At 40.0% G+C, this 23,521-nt stretch overlaps 1 protein-coding gene across 1 annotated transcript in view; it reads left to right on the top strand.

Annotated features, from left to right (window-relative positions):
* scn4bb (sodium channel, voltage-gated, type IV, beta b) overlaps nt 1-23,521 on the top strand; it is a 155,673-nt gene that overhangs the window by 1,268 nt on the left and 130,884 nt on the right. The gene's annotated exons all lie outside the window — the stretch shown is intronic.

The raw sequence follows: 23,521 nt of genomic DNA, 5'->3' as shown, positions 1-23,521 counted from the left end.
GCTGCACCTCGTGTGATGCTTAGTCATGGAGCAACATGATGCAAATTCTGCCTTTTAATGATGCTCAGCTGTGCTGTGCTGCTGTTTAATTCTGAATACAGAGCTTAGCCTGGTCCCTAGCAGTAGGAGACTAGGACGCCAATTTGTTGCAATGCGAACTACACGTCTTCTCACCATGGTTTCTTAATTAAGCTTGTTGAAAAACTCTGGAAGCCAGTCCCCATCAGTGCTGCTCAGCAGAAGCTCGGAGCAGAATGCATGTTTCTGTGCCATGCATGAATCAGTTTGTGATGCAGTCGAATTTATACAAGTTTTCTGTTTATTGTTTGATAGCTGGCCCTGGGGATGGTCATACGGGTGTATGACGTGTGTATGATAGGTGCATGTTATATCATGGATACGTGGATATGTGGGTGTAGGGATGTATGCTGCATGTGTGTATGCATGGTTAATAATAATAATAATAATTTATAATGTTATTTATATTTCATGCAAAAAGCTTCACAATTATATGTCTTGCTTTTCAATATAGATTAAAATATCAAGACAAATACAAAATAATCAAATAAAGCAAAGCTGAAAGGAGTCAAAGCATCATAGCTTTTGAAGTAATTTAAAGTTAATTTCTAAAAAAAAAAAAAGACAGACCAAGCAGCTTTTATGTTATCAGGGGGACTGGTTCCGTCATGGGGCCTGGACTCAAAAAGAATAATATTGAGAATATCTGATCATTTCCCACAAGCTCATTCTGTAATCTTGTAGGAACAACATCCATTGGACCAGTAGATTAAATCATGGGCACCACTATAGTGTATAGGTGTATGATGATCTTATGTTTCTCCTCTTAGGGCTTATCAATAGCCAAGCACCATTGCAGCATTAGCACCATTATTCATATTAATTAGGTGAATGAAACGCGATGCCAGTACATAGACAGCAGTGCAGTTAGCCTCCTTTGCTCCATGACTTGTTTTGCGCATTAATAAATCTATGTTTCCCCATGCTTAAGTGTTTTCCCAACTTTTCTGCTGTTAGTTTGATCACCTTTTTGGGAACTCCTGGCTTTATTCCACTTTCTTACACACCTTTGATTCATTATTTATTCAGCAAAAAAAAAATCCATGTGTGAAAAAGTGCACCGCATTTTGCTTCAATATGAATTATGAAGGTAATTAGAACCACGTTGTAAGGAAAATTTGTATCCTGCCGATCATGTCGGGGTCAACAAACTGTACGGGTTTAAAATTGGTATCCTACTGATCACGTAGAGGTCACCAAACTGTAAGGAAAATTGGAATCCTGCCGATCATGTCGGGGTCACCAAACTGTACGGGTTTAAAACTGGTATCCTACTGATCACGTAGAGGTCACCAAACTGTAAGGAAAACTGGAATCCTGCCGATCATATCGGGGTCACCAAACTGTAAGGATTAGCCATGGCCACAGGGAGGAAAACAAGTTTATCTGACTCCATAAATGTGTAATGAGAATGTTTGTGCAAATACGGGTTTGTGTTTACGTGTATTGACTGGGGTGCACTGAAATAGTGGGTGGCAAGACTTGTACGCTGGAGAGCAAGACTATTTACCACTGGCAGGCATTCATCTAATTGTTCACTGACATTAACCTTATGGACCCAGATGACGCCTTTTGGCGTCATAATTCACTGCGATTTGTCGTCAACGAAGATCTCTGTAATTTCCGAAGCCGACTCGTTTTTCTTTATTTTATCAATGAGGAGAGGATCTGAACTTTGAGTGGCATGTATCTTTAGCCATTTGGGTGCAATCTATGGTGCACCCGAATGGCTAAACTATGGCAACAAATCACGCACACATTTGGGGAGCGTCGGGGAGCAATGGCGGACTGTGCCACAGTTCATGCGAAACTTTGTTAGTTTGAGAGGATGAATAATTACTTTTCTATGGCATGGATCCATTTGAAGACAATATCGGGTGAGTTTGTTTAGCCTTTGAATCCGTCATTATGCTGAGAAATTGCTAAACCATTTTTATTGGGAGCATTTGCGTTTCTCTGCAAACACGCGAAAACACGCTGGTATAATAGAACAATGACGGTAAATACATATATATAATCCACATCGTTCCATTGCTACCATAATGTAAAAGCTTTCTTGTGTCTACAGCTGCAGTTTCTCGCTGCAATTACTAATATTCAATATAAACAAACGACGCAATTTATGCTGTAGTCTGCCAATGTCTGAATAAATAATACGGTACTCTGTGTGCAGCGCACAGGTAGCAGGGATGGGGAGTTGATATTTCGTTTTCTTTCAATGTCATATTTATTTTTTGAAATATGTATTATTATTCTATCTGTCTCTGAGGCACTCTGAAATGTGCATTCTCTGCTAAGTTGAGCAATGGATTGGAATGTGTCTGACGCCTTATTTTTCTCAGGGAACTGCTATCAGCATATCAATGCACTGCCCTGCCTCCAATCCCCTCAGCTCTTCAATCAACTCCCCCTGCCCCCCTCCCCTCCCCCATAACTCCAACAGCAGTGAAAATAATATAGTAATAATAAAGTAATATTTTTATTTTCTTTGTAATTTACTATTGTTCAAAAACAAAAGAAAAAAATTCATACCATAAATAAAAATACATTTTTATTTATGGTATATAGTTATTGGGCATTAGTTATATATATACATTTTTAGGACTAGTGTCCTTTCTGGTGCAAGGCTCAGGCGCCAGGCTCTTCATGTACATAATGCCACATTGTAAAGCAATGGCAAGTTCAACTGACATGATATTTGGTGTGGGTATTACATACACCCTGGACTTACATTGCAGGGTGTTTTCATTGTGGTGAGACGTACTTTTGGAAATACATTACAAAAAACATTTTTTCATAAAACGTAAATGAATTTTTTTGCTTTGAACAGCTATTTTTGATTTTCTAACTCATGGCAGGTAAAGGTGCTACTCATCCGGGAATGTTGCAAATAATGTTTTTGTGCCATGAAGAAGCAACTTTAACCTGAAACATTATGTTTGTCTGGGTACCGAATCTAACCTATCCTAGGGAGACCTAACTATGGATACTCCATCTGGTTAGTGAAACTATCTAAATATCCTGGACTATGACCCCTCTATTATATGAAATAACACTAGGGCCAATCTGGACACAAACTCGAACAGCTATCCCAGAACAGCTGCACTTCCGGCTAGTGAACCTATCAAATGCCCAGGAGGTAACCCGATTACAGTGTTACCCCTAAACCATATATAAGACTGGTCCTCACGCCCGGGTCAGCATACGTACATACGTTAAATGCACTGAAAAGGTAATACAGTTTAAAATATGACAGTTCACATTAACCTAGGATAGGCAGTTAAAGGTGAACATGGTATTCTGCATAGCAAAACAAATAAAGACAGCTATTCTATAAGACAGAAGACATACAATCTAACAAACAAAGAAAAGGAAAAAGAGATGAATGATGCATGCAGAAATTACAAAATACTTATGAGAAGACTATGGTACCAGGAGAACGGTCAAGCAGATACTCCTCCGACAATGGTACCAGGAGAACTGTTAAGCAGATTCTCCTTGAATGTTTCTTTTGACTTCACTTAAATGCAATCCTGAGCAAGCCTTCCACTTTACACACTTCCCTTTGTATCCTCAAATAGTGTCTGGACAGGAACTTTGAACAGCCAAACTGAAAAAAACTAGTGGCACCACGCCTAAAAGCTGCTGCATTGTATTTTGCACGTCATACAATAAAAAAAACCTCAGTTTACAATTTTCTTTACTTCCCCAAAGAGCGAAGGACAGTAAAAGAAGAGATCTGTGGCTTCAGGTCATCTACAGAGAGGATGAAAATGATAAACTGTGGGCCCCGGCCATTAGATCTAACACGTAGTTAAATAAGCTGGTTAACAAATAACAAATGTTAGCTAGCTAGCTGGTTAAGAGGTCTCCATAGCTGGCTAATTTACAGTAAACTGGGTTAGACTATATTATGCATCCAGTGAATTAACGTTATCATTCATTTGTTTGTTTTGCTACACAAATCGGTTAATTTGACTGATCATCAAAGAAGTCGCACGGAATTGATGTAGTCTAACATAGCTAACTATTAGTCAGGCAATCCAAATGTGAGCCAGTACAGGCTAACTACTGTGATTTGATACCGTTAATGAATTTGTTAGCTTGCTGTCTAGCTTGTAAAATCAGATTTATTCTTGTTATTTAGGCTATAAGTAGGAACAAATCTAGCTAGCTAACTAGAAATATATGAACATACAGAAATTGAAGTGGTCTGTGGCAAACACTTCATCACAGGTTAGTTAATGATGTTAAAGTCAATAGTTATAATGTTAAAAGTCAAAGTAGTGAATGTTGATGCTGCATTGAAAGGGCAGTACATAGAACATACTGAAAAGCCAAGGAAATCCCAATTTAATGTTAGCCTGTAACAAAAGGGTTAAGTTAGCTAACAGCTAGCTCGCTGTTTCTTAAATTTTTCTATATAACGATGCCGATCGTTGATTGGCAACGACATAACATAATTGTTTGCCTGACTGGCCATAGGATTTGGGCTCCTAATAGCTAAAAAGCAATACATCTTATTTAATGCTATTAAACTGGCAAAGACCTTGGAATTTGCATTTACCGCCAATCAAATTAGAGGGGCTGCTTTCACCGAAAAAGGGGCGGGGCATGACGCAAGGGCAAAGTACCTGGATGGGCTGCTCTCATCTATTGAAGTTAATGTAGAAATCCAAGGTGATTTAACAACCAAGGAAAACCTCATCAGTCCATTTTTTGTGATCGTAAATGTCGTTAAGTACAGCCGTTTCTGAAACAATGGTTGCTGTGGTCTAGAAGTCTTGGGAAAATATATCGTCAATTTATCCTCGGTAGCACTGTATCCTACAGTAGCCTACAGTGTGAATTGGGATGGCAGGTATGGTTACGTCTTGAATTGAGAAAATATTGGGTAGCATTGCTTTGGAATACATCTTATTTAATTTTGGTGAGGCAAGATAGCCTTTTTTGTTTGTAGTACCATAACTTGGCGTCATTTTGATATCAATACTTTTAATGGCAGGCGTGGATTTTGGCAGTCTGAATGAATTAGTTATAGATGGTGTATGTCTTGTATGTGTGAGTAACTTGGCATTTCTGTACGTTGAAAACGTGTTTTTTATGAGATATCATTTCTTTTTGCAAAGCGTTTTATTATGAGAGTGAGAAATGCGAAGTGACCCTGTCAGAAACGGTTGTGGATTATGGCTATCCTTGTGTGAATTTGTACAGTCTGATGAGCGTGTACCGTTTAGCAGTTTCGGTTTGCTATATATGTAAAACGGTGGCTGTGACAAAGGGTGCGGTGGCGTAAGTGTAAACGCATCAGAAACACAGGTGAAATATGGCCAGTGTATGTACTCATGGATTTGACAGTCATCCAACCAATCCAGCCTTGATTGACAAAAAAATCAGCAAGCCCGTAGAATTAGAGCTCCCTAGGTCGCAACTTGTGTACCCTTCTGTCCTGCTCCGTTTTCTGTTATTTCGTGGAGATGCACTTTTAGTGTTTGTAACATTTATAAGGCATTTTGATAGGCTTATCTGCAGGTAGGAATCCTCTTCGCTGTTTTGCTAAACTAGAACCGGAAAACTTGATAGTGGAGAATAGGAGCAGACGCATATGTCCCAGCAGGCTTTGCATATGAGAAAACAACAACAGTGTGAGAGAAATTAGGAGAAATTATGAAATAGAGTAGTTGAAACAATATGTTTTTAGCAGAATGGGCATGTAGGTGAAGGTTGACATGATCACAGACTATAGTGCGAAGTAAATGAAGTGACCATGAGCGAGCTTAGTTTCCTTATCGACCGGTATATATAACAGTCTGTATAATGCATTAGTCATTAAAGTGGAGGGTTAAGTAACGTGTGAAATCGGTTGCACTGGTGTGCTTTTCTCATGTTCAGAAAAGGTATATATATGGTAGATATGGTGCAAAAGCAATAATTGAGAAGTAATAGACAATTATTAGTGAGGGTAAAAGCAGGTTAAAGAAACGTGTTCTTAGCTGGGTTTGAACCTAGGACCCCATGTTCCCAAGACTGTAACCTAGGCCACAGGCAGATTAGCTGTTTAAACTGGAAATGTTTCAGAGTAAAAAGGTATGGGTATTTTGCGTGTGTATGCGAGTTTTTGATTTGGTTGTGTAGGTGAAGATTTGGCTGGTATCAGTAAAATGTCCAATGGGGAGACATGTTGTTAGTGGGATAGGCGGCAGGAAAAATAAGAATGAGAAGAAGAAGAAGAAAATGCAAAATCCCCTTAGTTTGGGGCTTTATTGTGTGGACATGTGAAGTTGTTTATGAAATCTGTCTGTTGAAATGGGGTCAGAATGTACAGAAGTTAATGTTTTTAAGGGCTGAGTGTCTGTGGCTGTTGTGGTTATTTCTGTGGGGAACCCTGAAAAGTGCCAAACTCTTGGTGCTGTATAGGTATGGGGCATGCCCCCGCCAAGACGTAACTTGGCGGGATGGCATACCTGCCATCCCAATCATTGGGGAGAAAGGATCTGTGTACTTTTTGGCCAATTGTTTTCCGTTTCAGGAACAGAAATTAAAAAGCAAGAAAGTAGTGGGTGTTTGATATTCATTTTAAAACATGAATCGATAAACGAGAATCAATTGGTTATTCGTGTTGCTGACTGATATTAAACATACAATTACATAAACTGAACTAGATCTCGATTTTAAAGGTTATGGGGTTTGGTTTTTATTATAACAAAAAGGTTAGATTTTTTTATAATTAGGCTACCTAATTGACTTTGGTTCGTATTAAATCGTATTAAAGAAACAGCTGTTATTTTCTGATAAGTCAGGTATTTATATGTTGCTATTTGAGTAGCATTTATTAAGTTGTGAAAGATATTTGCTGAAAAATCGCCAAAACGGGTTTGACATACCTATTAGGGTCTTACGAGTTTTATGTTGCAAACTGTTGTAATAATTTTTTTTAAAAGAGGCATAGTGTATTTCCAGCAACAGGCAACTTAGTTAAATGAAAACGTTTTTTTTTTCACGTAGGCTAATACATAAGCAGGCATGCATTTTAGCACAGTAGAGCTACAGGTGTTGTATATTATACAGCCTTTTCACGCATCTTTATCAAGGGAACCCTTAGCCTAATAATTTTAATAATATTATGATGATACGATATGTAGCTAGGTCACTCACAGCAACGTGGGCTTAGTCAACGTGATACTGACAAAATAACGTTAGCTAGTTAACGTTAGAATAGTCAGCCGAAGTTGTGACTGCATTAGGGAACTATGCTAACTACAAAAACAGTGCAAAATAGCTTATGCTGCTCTATTTGACATTGACTGACTGAGTGACCACCAGCAGTAGGTGACGGTCTCACTTTATGATAGCGTTACGATTATGCTATCTTATATTAAGTTATCATCAACATTAATTGAATTAATCATCATTATCGTCATCGTGGCATGGCACACACACTACCTCCCTGCTCCCTCTCTGTGAGTCCCTGTTAATCATGAAGCTACTCCATGCTTACCGCTTAACCCCTCAGCGCACATGCCAAATCTTGCCCATTTTGGGTGGTACCCTATTTAAAGCCTTTTAACTCCAGATGTGAACACCACAGAGACTTAAAAAATGGCTTAAATGATGCAGGACATTTGTACAATTTACAATACTAATGCAGATTATTTTATATTCATAATTTTGGAAGAAATAAAGTGCCACAAATGCAATTGTCTAGACAAAAAATGAAAAATGAATTTGCACTTTTTTAGTTTGCAATGAAATACTGAGAGATTGCATATATACAGCAGGTTAAAATATACATTAAAAAAAAAATATATATATATATATATATATGTGCTGGATCAAAAACTTCTTGACCACAAGTTCATAAAATCTAAGGGTGGATATGTAGAACTACTATAGATGTATGAAGCAAAAACTAAGCAGTGTACCCAGCATCTCCAAATCTATCCAAAATGTCTAAATTATGCATTGCTGTAAATCATAACATATCCATGTATTTCACTACAAATCAACTGTTTTGACTCAAGAAAATCACTGTTGCATAATTTTCAAATGGGAATTACAAGCTTTCAGTCAGTACAGTGGTCTAAAATAGCTAGGTGTCCAGAAACATATCCAAAATCTCTCCAAAATTGAATAAAATGATTTTTGTCCATTATAAAGCATATAAATGAGCCCCTTATGAGGGTTTAAGATGAAACATTGCTATCAGATTAAAAAAATAATGCAAAAACATTGTCACACAATGCGGTACAGTACCTAAATGTGTAATAATTAACTCGTGTGTATTTCTATACTCTGTACTCTCGTATGTTTTCTTGTATGGGGATGAGACAACATGAAAACAATTTTCACCCGTCCACCACGTTTTGGCAATGTTCCAGCTCTGACGTCATCACTGTTGCATGCTTCACAAAAACTATTACACTTCTGTCTAACGCTTACATTACAGTGTGAAATATTTACATTATATAACACCACTAACCTATTTAAAGATACTCAATTTCAAAAATAACGTATATAACCGAAATATTTTGAACGGTAATACTTACATAGCAATGATGAAATCTCCTCTATGTTCAGTAGATAGAGACAGAGACAGTATCAATGATATTGTTCTATTCGCTTCTGTTTTGCTCCAGAAAACGATGTCAGCTAGGTCTATCAGCAAACATATGGCTTAGCTATGTTCAGAAGTCCTCAATAATAATAGTATTTTCCAAGAAATTACGAAATATCCTTGAACACGTTTCGTTAGGTGCATCGTATTTGTCTGCTAACAGAGTGATATTGCGTAAGTGAATGCTATGCTAAGAATATTTTCTGTTACGCTGACCTATAAAACGCTATTCCAAAAGCAGAATTAGACATGTTATACATCGTTAGAAAGCTTATACTCTCGCCTACCGAATAAATGAATTGTAAATCAAGTCAGACTGTACTAAAAATGACGACGACGCCGTAAACAACAGGTGTGGTGTTACGCACAGCTATTTTGGAAGATACCCAGACGTCACAGATGCGCCTATATTTCCCAAACGGATTGTCCAAGACAATATATGACCGCGCAGTCTCAAAAGGGACATCTCTACACGTAAAACCAACAGTAAGGTTTTATATTTATTCAATATTTAGTCCCAGATATTGACTGTAGAATGACATGGTATCATTTTTAAAAACTTTTTCTCGTTTATTTCGTTATTCAGTGAGCAGCGTTTTCACTGCTGTATAGGCATATCTTAGGGCTATTGTCGGGTTTATCTTGTTGCCATGACGGAATACGATTTTTTAGTGGTGAAAGAATATTTTTATGAATGCCAAGATAGACAATATTGTCCATTATGTCAAGGTTAGATGAGACTGCAGGGAGGGGGTGTGTGTTAAATTAACGACCGGAGCGACCATGGTGGGGCTGCGAAACTCCGTTTTCGGCATAGTTGTCATGTATCGTCTACTAATGAAACTGAAACAACGCGTTTCTGTTTTCATCTCACACGTTGGTTGCAGTAGCACCGAATGTTTGACTTTAGTAATCTAGGCACGCGGGCGTGCCCACCACTAGGGGCTGTGCGCTAAGAGGTTAAAGACCTGAAACCATTCAATGTGACAAATATGCAATGATATAGGCAATCGGGTACTTTTTCATTGTACTCTATATAAAAGCATATATACAGTCTGGACCATTCAGGTTTGTGTTAATACAGCATGCCAAGGACAAGATATCTGAGATGATGTCAGAGATGATGCTCCTCAGTCTGGGGAGGGTTATACAACCATTTCCAAACAGCACGGTCCATAATTTCACAGTGAGAAAGAACCTTTACAAACAGACAATATTCAAGACTGTTGTCAATCTACCTAGGAGTAAATGTCCCAGAAAATGCACCCCAAGATCAGACCATATGATGCCCTGAGAAATTTCAAATAACACTAAATCTACAGGTCTCTGTCAACACAGTAAATGTTCATGATTCCACATTTAGGACAGAACAAGTATGGTTTTCATGGCAGGGTAGGCAGGCGAAAATCCTGACTCTTCCAAAAGAAGCATTGCAGCATGACTTACCTTTGCAAAATTGCACCTGAATGAACCACAGAACGTCAGGAACAGTGTCCTTTGGACAGACAAGACCATATTGGATTTCTTAGCCATAATGCACTATACCATTTTTGATTGAAATCAGACATTGCATATCATCACAAGAACCTCATGCCAACTGTAAAGCATAGTGGTGGAGAGGTGATGTTTTGAAGCCACAGGACCTGAATACCTGCCCCGTGTTGGGAAGTTATATTCATTGAAATGAATCAGTACATTTGAGTCATCACATCAAAATGAATCAAGTTTACAAACCGTTCAAGTAATTTTTGCATACTTTACCATTAATAAAACACTGACTTGCTGAATATAGTATACACATTCTACTCTTCCTTCTCAAATTATACACTTACAGCTTCTGAAAAAACATAGGTGCTCACAACAATGCAGCATAACAGATCGGAGAAACTACTGTATATTTATTTTCTTCCACCTTCATACTACTAGGTCAAGATACCTCTTTATTACAATGTACGCATTTTAATCAGTGAAGGTACTAGCTCCAGTCAGTGCAACAATGTCTTCCCCACACACACCCACGACCCACCTCTCGCATGGTGTGAATTGACCCTTAATTCAATGACAATCTAAACAAAAGCTACTGCTAAGCACCGTTTACCACTAACACTTGAACATTTTTAGCAACTGTAACAACATTGATACTGCAATATCAGTCTTAATCTTAAACAGTGGGTGGCGCTAAGTGGTACAATATGAAACTTAAATGAAAGACTACTGGACTGATAAGGTCCTGGCTGTGTATAGTTGCATAAAAAGTTAGACAGCTGGTCTTCATAAATGCCAATTTGCAAATGAATCAGTATGTGAAATTGTATAGGCTTTTATTAAATTATTATTAACATTATATAGCCTGAAATCCCAGAAGGGTTTTGTATTTTAATTTAGTTTATTTTCCTATTTATATATTTATTTAAATTGTTCTCTATTAATATTGTCACTTTTCATGACTGTAGTTTTTTTATCTTGCAATAGGCTACCTTTATTATATTTTCAACTCTGATTTGAGCCATATTTTATATTTATATTTCTCTTAATTTGTTGTTGTTTTCATAAAGACTTCCAGTTAAGTCTAACATCATTTAATTGCTTAATAACAATCCCAAATAAGTCTAATTTAATTGCTACGATCTGTTCATATTATATCATTAAGGACATTGCCGTTTCTAAGGACAAGCGAAATAATATAGTCTGCTAGGCTGCATCCATTGGGTTTTGTTTATAGAAACACCCCATATGCTAATGTATTATTTGCCAAATGAGGAGAATATGCTTCCATAGCACTGTTTTAAAAAGTTCAAGTTGTCATCAAGGTTATCCTTAATGTCATCATTTTCACAAATCGAAACACTTCTCTTTCCGAACATAGCAAAAGTTTATCTTGCTTCTGCTGGCACAAGGCATTAGTAGGCCTCTGCTATACATTTCATTACATTACAGTCATTTGGCAGACACTCTTATCCAGAGTGACGTACAACAAAGTGTAACCATAACCAGGAACAAGTGTGTTGAAAACCATAGAGAGAAGTACAGTTCCAAGTGCAGGGAGCGACCGCATAGTTTAACTTGGACCCTGTAGGTTAATCTTATCAGCACAACCAAAAGCAGCAACAAAACAGTCTATGCAAATAACACAAGCAATAATTAAGTAGGCACGAGTGCAATAACTAAAATAAACTAAGATAAACAGCTTACCTAGCTACAAACCAAAGTTTACATAGTCAATTAGAGACTACAGGGAGGTAGGGAGGGATGGGGAGAGGTGCAGCCTGAAGAGGTGAGTCTTCAGTCGTCGCTTGAAGGTGATCAGGGTCTCAGCTGTTCTGACCTCCACCATTGTGGAGGCAGAACAGATAGGAGACGTGACCAGGAAGCGCAAGTGCGAAGAGGGGGAGGTGCCAGGCCTCCTGAGATAGCAAAACGGAAGGGTCTGGCTGGCATGTAGGGTTTGAAGATCTTATGGTAGGTATGCTGGGGCTGATCCCTTGACTGCCTGGTATGCTAGGACCAATGTTTTGAATTTGATGTGAGCCATAACAGGCAGCCAGTGGAGGGTAGTGAGCAGGGGAGTGACGTGGGAGTGTCTGGGGAGGTTGAAGACCAGACGAGCTGCAGCATTCTGAATGAGTTGCAGGGGTCTGGTGGCAGATGCCGGTAGTCCAGCCAGAAGAGAGTTGCAGTAGTCCAGGCGGGATAGAACCATTGCTTGGACCAGGAGCTGGGTTGAGTAGATGGTGAGAAAGGGGCGGATTCTCCGGATGTTATACAGGAAAAATCTGCATGCCCGGCTTACTGCTGCGATGTTCTTGGAGAGGGACAGCCTGTTGTCCATCACCACTCCGAGATTCTTGGCACAGGGTGATGATGTCACTAAGGTGTCCCCTAGGGAAATGGAAAAGTCGAGGAGGGGAGAGGATAGAGCAGGAATAAAGATTAGCTTCATCTTTCCCGGGTTGAGCTTCCGATGGTGATTGTCCATCCAGCTCTGGATGTCCCTCAGGCAAGCGGAGATGCGGGCAGGGACCTGTGTGTCCGATGGGGAGAAGGAGAGAAAGAGTTGCATGTCGTCGACATAGGAGTGATAGGACAAGCCATGGGCAGATATTACAGGGCCAAGGGATCTGGTGTATAAGGAGAAGAGAAGGGGACCGAGGACTGAGCCCTGGGGAACTCCGGTGGCGAGGGGACGGGGTGGTGATACCTTACCCGCCCAGGAAACACGGCGATGTGAGGAAATGGGAGAGGATGTCGAGCAGCAACTGAAGAAGGACATTGACACATGTGAGTGTTTTTCTCTCCAGTTCAATGAGTCAACTGATATGGTGGATGTGGCACAGTTATGTGTTTTTATCAGAATAGTTTTTGGAGACATGAGTGCAAAAGAAGAGCTACTCACCATTTTGCCATTGAGAGGACACACTAGAGGTGAAGACATTTTCAACGCGTTCATGGAATTTGTTAATAAGAGCCAATTGCCCCTCTTTAAGCTCATCTCCATTACAACCGATGGTGCTCCAGCGATGGTAGGCCACAGTAGTGGGTTCATTGCATTGTGCAAACAAAGTGAATCTTTCCCGGACTTCCTTAATTATCATTGTATAATTCACCAGCAAGCATTGTGTGGGAAGATTTTAAACATGAAAGAAGTGATGGCTTTTGTGATGAAGATTGTGTGTTCCGTTCTTGCCAGGAATCCACAGAGAAGGTTATTCCGTGCTCACTTGGAGGAGACAGGCGCAGAACACACAGACCTGCTGCTGCACACAAATGTTAAATGGCTAAGCAGAGTAACTTTTTGGCAAGATTCACTGAATTATTGACTGAAATCAAAGATTTTATGAAGCTTTCAAAACATGCAGAATATACACAGCTAGAGGATTACCAGTGGCTTTTGGATTTAGTGTTCCTGACAGATCTCACTGACCTGCTTAATTACCTTAATTTAGAGCTGCAGGGTAAGGATAAATATGTAAATCGACATGATCAGTTCAGTGAACACATTTAAAAGCAAACTACAACTGCTGTCAAGTAGGCTGCAACGCTGTGACGTGCGGAACTTTCCTCACATGCAGGCAGAACTTCAACGTCAGGGAAAAGACTTTGTGCAGCTTGACAGTACACGTTATGAGGAGCAAGTTCAGAGCATCTTGTCAGAATTTGAGAAGCGCTTTACAGACTTTGCATCCATTGAGCCTGTTACCAGCTATCTGTGTTTTCCATTTGGTGCAAGTATTGATGTGGATTGCATTGCCTCCAAAATAGTATCACTGTTCCACCTGGATAGCTCTGTTGAGAATGAGATTCTCAGACTGCAAAATGACATTGAGATCAAATCCAGGGTAAGACCTGGCATGCATGGAGAGTTCTTGGACCTACTGCTGGAACAAAAGTATCCCAATCTCAGAAGATGCGCCTTGAACTTGACATCACTTTTTGGGTCAACCTATTTGTGCGAGTCTGCTTTCTCTCACATGAAAATCATCAAGTCAAAGTACAGATCCGCAATGACGGATGACCACCTTGTGGGCTGCCTAAGGCTTGCAACCAGCTCCTACTGCCCTGACTACGAGAAACTAGCTGCCTCATCCTAGTGCCAGCGGTCCCACTAAAGTAGAGAAGTACATTTATTTCCCCTTGTCCAACTTAGAGAACTACCTTTTATTATAACTGGATTACTTTTCTGTTTGTTGCGTGCATATTAAACACATAGGTAGGCTATCAGTAATGGCTACGGCTCCCTATTTGGACTGGTAGATCTCGGCATACTGGCAACTTTAAAAGTAGATCTTGGTCCAAAAAAGGTTGGGCACCCCTGTTCTAAGCTATACCGACGTACCAAGTCTTTTCTTTTCTTTTCTTAAATACCAAGCACCTTACCGGCTCTTCGCGAAATGAGAATTAGACACAAAAGCAACAAGTTGCTCTTAGAGGGGAGTTATATAGAATGACACCAGATGGAACTAATTGACCGTAATTAGGACTCCACCAATAAGCTCCATAGTAGGAAGAATGCTGCACATGTATTAACTGAATACTCATGCTCGTTTGCTGAAAAGAGAATAGCTCTCGAAATGAGTAGCCGAGTAGCCTGGATAGCACAAAGGAATAGGAAACCATGACAGAGAGAGGACCAGATCTACAGGATCTTAAGTTGGGGGGGGGCAATAATGACAGGTTGGTGTAAACACCTCACAGCTAGACCAATGAGGGTTTGTAGCTGGAGGGGAAGGCACTGCGTGTTTTTCCCTTAGCTGGTGTGAGTTAAAATCAGAGATGTTATTTATTTTTCCTCTGTTCGTAAGAACAGGGCACAATTATACTTAAGAATGCACTGGTTCCGTTGCCGCGGGTCAGATATGAATGCGCTGCTTCATATTCCGCTTAAGACTGGCCTGAAACGGACCAGTAGCATTCTGGTTACTCTCCGTTCGCAAACGGGGTTATGCTGTCATCAGAGATATATCTGACTTGTCGCCGGACTGTCAATATTCCAATGAGAGCATCAGAATATTCACAAATGAGCGGAACAACACATCAAATATATCCGTGACCACAGCAAGTAAATGTAACAGTTACTAGGGTTTACTCTCGTACTGATCTGACTCCAAATGAAATTATAATTTAAAATTTGGTTATAACTATACGTGGAACTTGGAGTGGTTACACTTGACTCTATCTTGTGCCATCATTCCTCAATATATGTTCCCCGGATTAGCACTATTGTTAAATCTCAGTTCGGTGAAGCCCCCAGAGGGTAGGAGGCTGACCACCATAATACATGCCTTCCTTTGTGCATAGATAGTTATGAGCCCAGGACAGTGTGCATCTATCGGGCTCCTTAAGGCGAATTTGAACCGGCGTATAACGCCCATGGGTCCTCTTAAGCCAAAACTCCAGAACCAATACAACACCAATCCCGTTAGCCGGCAGATCGTGGTCGCCTATCTAACTTGAGGACCTCACTAAAGACTTTCGCTGTACTAGACCCCTGATCAGTAGGTCCTAGTCATAATTGTCCCCCTGAGTATTTAATCGGAATTTCGGCTGAAAAGAAGATAAAATGGATTTGAGTCAGGAAGACCACGCAAGTTAAAAATAAGAAGAATTTATTTAAGAGGCAGGTAGGTCATTAGCTTCAAATTCACAGTCAATTTAAAATATGGAAGGTTTTTAAAACATAAATACAGAGTAAAAAGTTCTTACCCAGCCTGTTCAGCTATGCACAGAACACAGAGTATGCCTTGTGGGAAGTTGATTACGATCTTCCCTTTCCAGCTACACATAAAACACAGTCTGTGCAGTGTCTGAAGTCGATTACGATCTTCCCAGATTGCTTTGTCTCCCTTCCTTTTAAGCCAAATCCCGCGTTTGATTTAGGCGGCATTGCCATAAATTAACCTGGACAAATGATAAAATCTGGAATTTAGGGCCCCACCGTTTGGGGGCTGTTGTCAAAACAATTAGTGGGGAAATTGGGAAAAGGAGATGATTACCAGAGAGGACATTCCATTGGGATAGTTTTTTCCTGAGTTTCTGAAACTATGTTTTATCAAATTCTATTTGGTATGAAACATATTTCATTCAATTTGTTGAATTTCCCTGAATACGTCCATACCAAACATGTCAAGGGGATGTAATATTATGGTGCAGTTGTCATGAAAATACCCTTTTGTTGAACCATTTTACATGCAATCCATGTTATTACTACATATGGCATAATACAGTAATATAATGAAAAAATATGCATGGTTAGTAAGGTTTTACGGGGTTTGTGAATATGATAAACAGACGGTTTAGAGTCCTGATCCAGAAAATACATAAAAAGTGTGATGACAGAGGGGCCCACATAAGGGCACTGTGGTACTGTCAAGAGCAGTTGCCCCACCATTTTGCCAGAGACCTGATGATCGTTTCACCCTTAATGGCCCCAACACACACACCCACATCCCTAGACAAAGAGACTAGTTCCCCTTATCTTAGTCGTGTCCAGATGGCAACATTCCAGAGAGCCAACGGCTTGCTCACACAACCATAAACAACCAGTCCAGTTCCCCTTATCTCAGTCTTGTCCAGAGGGTAACAGTCCAGAGAGCCAAATGGCCTGCTCATCCAGAGGAAGTCCGAGTAACCTATTGTTTTATCACAAGGCTCTCGGGTCCTTTGAAGTACAGGATGAGTCCCAGCGTGCAGGCTCGTTCAACTGCCAGCCTTTTCTGGGTCCCAGTTTGACTCCCCTCTTACAGTGGTTACTACAAAATTTTGTAAGCTCACTGAATCACATCAGTTTGGTTGTGTCATTATGATTATCATAACACACCAACTATATCCTGGATGCCATCGGCTCCACACCAGGAAAACAGGTAAATACTAATTTTTGGGGTAAATCAACATACACACTAACAGTTGCATACCTTCAATTTCAATTTCATCAAGTGATTTCCCTTTAAGATTGGAGAGACATCCTTTATCCATAGCAAGTAGTTTAGAAATTTTAGCTAACAGGGTTGTTGCCTCTGGAAGCCTATAATAATCACGGTGAACACGGATATCATATCCCAAGAAGTCAGCAACCTGATCCAATTCATTATCTTTCAAGTTCAGGATTTATGACAGAGTTGCCATGTTTTCGTATCTGTGTTAATCTGAGATGTTCTGGATATTGAGCGCCACATTGCTTGGCACAGAGCCTCAGACTTTCTTGGCCCCTGTAGTGAGTTTCGCACTTGGGTCTGGCAAACGAACATTTTTGTCATCTGGGACTCCGCAGTCTTTCCTCTTGTTCACCAGCAAGTTCAGTGCATCCACCATGTCTGGTGTGAGAAGGACGGCAACCTTTCGGCATCGTTTGCCCCTTATCTCAACTCTACTAAAATGTTTGCAGAGTTCCTGTTCAAAGCTTGTGAGTCCCATGGCTACATCCTCATGGAGATGTGTTCAGTCTCTTTCATGGAAACTTTTAAGCTGCGTTTTTGACACGTCTCCAGTTAAATGCAGTGATCTGTGCAAGTGTTGTTCTAGATGGCTTGCCATAGCTTTGTTGGGTTGCCGCCATTTTCAAATTTTGAGGTGCGTTATCTGCAATCTTCTCAAGGTGTCTATGAAGTTGAACATTGTGAGTGAAAGGCAAAGTGGACGTCTTGTTGAACTTTGCTTCACTCAACGTGGCTAAGGCTGAGTGAGATAGTGATTCAGACCACTTTGTGGAGTACAACTTTTTAAATGCCTCTGTTGACCTGATTAACTCATCATCTTCTACAATCAGAGCTCTGCAATAGATAATCTCACACCAACTATATACTGAATATTCTGGAATGAGTGTCCCAATTTTAAGGCAAGGCTTGGGCTTTGGTGTTGGTGATTTTCTTAGTTGAAGCCAGACACTTTTTTGACAGCTTCAACAGCCTTCTGAAAATTTGCAGGTTTAATAGCCTCCTCAAGACTGTATACTGAGAATTCCATGTGCTGTGTTACCAAAAATCTTCCAATCTCACAGAGGATCTGTTGCATATACTCATGTTTTTTGAGGTCATAGCCGTGTTTGTTGAAGAAAGATTGTGCCAATTGAAGAATACATATGTCACTGCGCATGGCTGAAGAAATCCGATCTTGCTTCATGGCACTTAAAAGCTTCCAAACCCCCTGAGATATCTGCTGTGAGAATGCACACTGCCATGGAAGCCAAGCCCAAGACTCTAACTCTCCCTGTCTGTTCACCGCAAACCTGTGGGTTCAAGGAACATCTTTTTGAATGTCACCATAGATCTTTTCGCACAAACATGCCTTTGCAGTACATGCGGTGTTTCGGATCACATTCTCCGCTTGATCTCCTTTTCACTTTAAGTGATCCAGTTCCACTTTGTAAAACATTTGAATTATGCAGAAAATGTCCCTTGTTCCTGAGTTTTTCCAGTAATATTTTGCATTTTTCTGAGCGCTTGGGAAATGAGAGTGCTTCTGCAACTTCAGCCTCTTTCACATGGGTTTCCAAGTGGCGAGAGATTTTTGACTGTGGTTTTCCACAGACGTAACAGTAGTTTTTGTTACTCTCGGAATAAGAAATGACTGTACACACTGGTCTGGCTCACCCTTCCCACTCTCCATTACTGTGTCCAAAGCAGAGTTCTGTAAACTACTCACGTTTACTAGGGGCATTTCTGCAGTCTGACTGAGTCAGGTCTGATCTTAGTTTGTTTGAAACTTGACCTCCCTGAATTTTCCTTGGAAGGGGTGCTGCCCATTCTCTTAACCCCTTCAGACCTGAATTATGTTCCAGGGATGGGAAAAATACAACTATGCATTTTCCCCATCCCAAATGCATCCTGAAATTCAATCAAATTTTTTTTTAAAATTATAAATCTTTAATTGTTATTTTTTGAACCTACCAGTGGACGCTAGTCACCCAATTGTCACCCAGTTGTCACCCAATTCAGAATGCTATTGAAAAACAACTGAACAGATTTCCTGACCAGGTACTGCCCGAGCCCGATCGCAAGAAAGAAAGGCTGCCTTTTCACTGGTCCTGTTGGAAACGACTGCAGTAGACCACAGAGCTTCATCATACCTGGAACAGCTACTCAGTTTAGAAATTTAATTGTTCAAATGGTTTAAAATTCAGGAATGTCAAATGTGTATGAGGCTGCACTTTCCAAGCCAATAAATAAAATAAAAACATCCTGAGAGAAGTAGCTGTTCCAAGGCTGATGCAGTTCCGGGGAGTAGTGCTTTCAAACTCACATTTAGGTGTAGCTCATCATTACTACTGTCCTGTCTGGTTTTACTGTCAGGTGGACAGTCCCACTCGCTACAGCCACATCAATCGGCATGTGCCAGTCCTGCATGTACCTGGATGGTGTCAGTGACCTCTGGAAGGACTTCAGGCTGTCACAGCAGTCAATGGAATGCCTCATTGTGGCTTTACGAGGTGACTTTGATCACGGTTGGGGACATGATCTGGAGGTGGTTCTATTTGTTCATTGGTTGGCAAGTGCAACCTCATACATGCCTGTCCAGCGATGACATCATCGAGCCAGATGAGGGTGCAGTGGATGATGATGATGATGACAGTGATAACACTGTCCTACCTCTTGACCAGCTGGACATGCAATGTGGCGACCACCTCAGACAGCGACTGGTTGCTGAAGTGTCCCCCCCAATGACCAGTGCTCCAGCATTGATGGATCGTGAATACCTTCAATTTCAGATATAATTTTACAAATGTATTTTGCAATAATGTTCCAGTTATTTCTTACCAGGTAGAATAAGTAGTATCGAGCTAATTTTGTAGTGGATATGATTAGAGTAATCTTTTCTAGTGTACAATGTTTATATAGTTATTGTTATATTTTTGTGAAATACCAAATCAAAATAAAATATAGTTTCAAGTAGCAATTATCAGGGGACAAGCACATGTTAAATGTAAAATTATATCCCCAAATTTTGTTAAATTCAATTAAATAAAACTGTTCAATTTTCAGAGGATTTGTGGTCCTTAAGTACGCCTTCACATTTAAATGCAAATAGTAACACTGTTGAACTTCTCATGAACAAATCTGAGAGAGAATACCCCAAGGATATTTTTTGCCATGCATTAATGATATACATTTCTATCTAATCAATATGAGGAAATGTCACTGTGGTAATTTCTACTTTGAAAAAGACCACTCAACTTCATGCCCAAGAATCAACTTTACCTCGAACGGCGAAAAACAATATATACATACATAGGCGAACACTGCACATGTCTTAAGGCGGAGGAGCTTGCTCTACACAGCCCGGTAGACCGGAAGTACAACCCCACAACCCGGAAATTCCCGAAAACAGCATCCCTTATCAAACAGCTACCCCTATCGGGAGCATGGCTCTATTACCATTATCCAAAATTAGTATCAACTCATTTTATAATGCTCACATTACAACAGTCACATTCAAAAAACAAAATGCATAGATTATATTGCTCTTGGTTAAGGCTACATTACACATCAAATAAAAGCAACTTAGAGAATATAATGTGCAATTCAAAATTTTTATTTAAACACTAAATTATAATTTTTCAATCAGTTTTTCAAAAAGTTGCAGAATTCTTTTCATTGTCTTCTCGACTCTTTTGTCCCGGGCCTCAGCCCTTCCTGCCTCACTCCTCATCAATTCTAGCAGGGAGTCAACCCTCTGCAGCTTCTGGGGAGGACTCCTGTCCCTGGCTCTGTCCCTGCCACCGCAGCAGACATGGAAGGGCTCTCACTGTTGGATGAGGCAATAAGGACTGGTGGGCATATATAGAAGGCCTTCCACCTATTGCCTCATCCATCAAGGAGAACCACTTCCATGTCGCTGCAGTGGCCTCACCTGACTCTGTCCTCATGCGAGATGGTGGCTTTTTCAGTTCCTATGAACAATGTTAAAGCTCAAGTCAGGAAGACTTGATGGATTTATGGTAAGCATTACAAACCTTGTAAAAAAATTTTAATTCTCCCACTTTTTGGCAGCTCTGGTAGGGGACACCCTGCCAACAAGGCCCATGTCTCCCAGGACTACTCTGAAAAATATCAGTATCATCCATGCGTTTACACAAACTCCCTGACCAACCTTGAGTTCTCAGGATAACGGATGATTAGTACATCTTTGCTAGTAGCTATCAATGTCTTTTGCAAAATGCATACTTTATAGATAATCAATTTAACTGTCTTCCAGCTGTAGCAGACACACCGTACCTAATCAGTACCATGTTGTGATTTTTAACGATGCTTGGAAAACTTCATTGTCAGTATTGATCTTTCCAAAAATAACACGCTACAAAGTTCATTGACATTTGACTGAAAGCTAGCTAGCCAGTAATGAATATTCAACCATTGGTATAACCATAGGCGGACACGGTGGCATAGTGGTTAGCACTATCGCCTCACAGCAAGAAGGTTGTGGGTTCGAATCTCGGTTTGGGGCCTTTCTGTGCGGTTTGCATGTTCTCCTCGTGCTCGCGTGGGTTTATCCGGGTACTCTGGTTTCCTCCCACACTCAAAGACAGGCATGTTAGGTGCGCTCCAGCAGGTGCCCTTGACCAAGGCACTTGCCTCAGAACTGGAGTTGGTCCCCGGGTGCAGCACAAGGGAGGCAGCTGCCCACTCCTCCTAGGTAACTAAGTATGGGTCAAATGCAGAGCACAAATTACCCCATGGGGTTCAATAAAGTATATCTTCTTCTTCTTCTTCTTCTTCTTCATCAACTAGTTAGCTACAATACAGCTTAGGAAAAGTCATCAAGGAGTCATAGTTGCTCGGCAACTTGTATTATTTTACAAACAGAACATGGGCAAAAACTTACATAAAGAAACAGGCTCACTAGCTAATAAGATAGTAAGTTGATTATTCATATTAATGACCTTATAGCCTTACTCCCATCCATGTTCCTCCTTCCTGAAAACAGGGACGCGTTCGCAGAATGCAGCCTGATCAAGTTTTGGACGTCGTCTTCGGTCCCTGATAAAAATATTTTTCTGTACATTACCAAAAGTATAGCTACGCAACATTACTCTATCTTGAATATGTGTTGTCAAGTGTTCCGTTATGACAGTTATAGCAAATGTCAACAGCACTGACTGCTTGCTTAAGTTGCACGGCTACTGAGATGAGCTAACTTCATAGCTAGCAAGCTGTTTCTCTTCAGAAAACCGGTTAAAGTTACACTTCGCACACTAGTGAAAATTGCTGACTTATTAATGTACCGAACATACAAATATAATTCATTGTTTAACATAATGACAACTTACATTTATACATGTAACTACCGCTTGCTTCAGCTGCCATCTTTGTTGAAAAAAACCATAAAGCCCTACCGCAGTGTATTGTGGGATGTTGGGCTTCTGGATAGTGTACATAGCCTGTACCAAAGATGTTTATACACGAAGATGGTGGACTCTGTAGAAACGCTCCGAGTCCAGTTTTCAGACACCTGGACCACGTGACACTGCTTATGACGAGTCTGATTGTAGTTCAATGTAGTTACATGCGCAGACGTAGCTTTTTTTGCCCTTGAAAATGTAAATATGTGAATATTCAAAAGAACTCGTCCTCGGTCAACCTTGACATCTGCCAGTAGCCATGGTGCTACAACTAGCAAAACTGACAGGATGTGAAACAATAGACAACTATCGATGAGTGTGAGAAATCCATACCTTCATTTATTAAAAACATGAACATTATAAACGTAATAACGTTAGCTACGACTATCACGGACGGAATCGCGGAATTGAGAATTTAAAAATGCTATAACACAGATTCCATAGGGCTCTACATTAAGTCAATGCTAAAAGCTGACTGGAGATTTGAAAATATGACTACGTAATGTGAATGTTGTTATAAATAAGTCATTTATTCAACACACATTTTAAAAAATCAACAACTATTTACAGCATAGCAGAGTCTTATAAAGAATCTGACAACAATGTACAGTCTTGGAATGTTGTGCTTTCAACAACAACAAAAAAAAAATTAAATTAAAATAAATAATATCAAAGTTTTTGCACTCTACAAAAAACTTGAAAAAAGTCCTGATTGGCTACTGATTCTTACAGCCTTGGAATGCTTGGCACATTTCAACAACAACAAAAGAAATTAATTTCAATTAAAATAAATAATTTTGAAGTTTTTGCACTTGTATTCAAGTCCTGATTGGCTACAACTAGCCTTGGAATGCTGGGCACATTTAAACATTTAAAAAACTGTCAAAGGTTTTTTGGCTTTTACCTCCTTGACATTATCCCTAAATGTCACAGGAAGTATCTGTGTTACTGACTGTATGGCTAGCTAGCTAAGTTAGCTAAATGACCACGTTGTCGTAAAA

Source organism: Anguilla rostrata, chromosome 9, assembly GCF_018555375.3.
Source record: "Anguilla rostrata isolate EN2019 chromosome 9, ASM1855537v3, whole genome shotgun sequence".
Lineage (NCBI taxonomy): Eukaryota > Metazoa > Chordata > Actinopteri > Anguilliformes > Anguillidae > Anguilla > Anguilla rostrata.
Note: the sequence above shows the minus strand (reverse complement) of the source record. Positions and strands in the feature narration are given on the sequence as shown.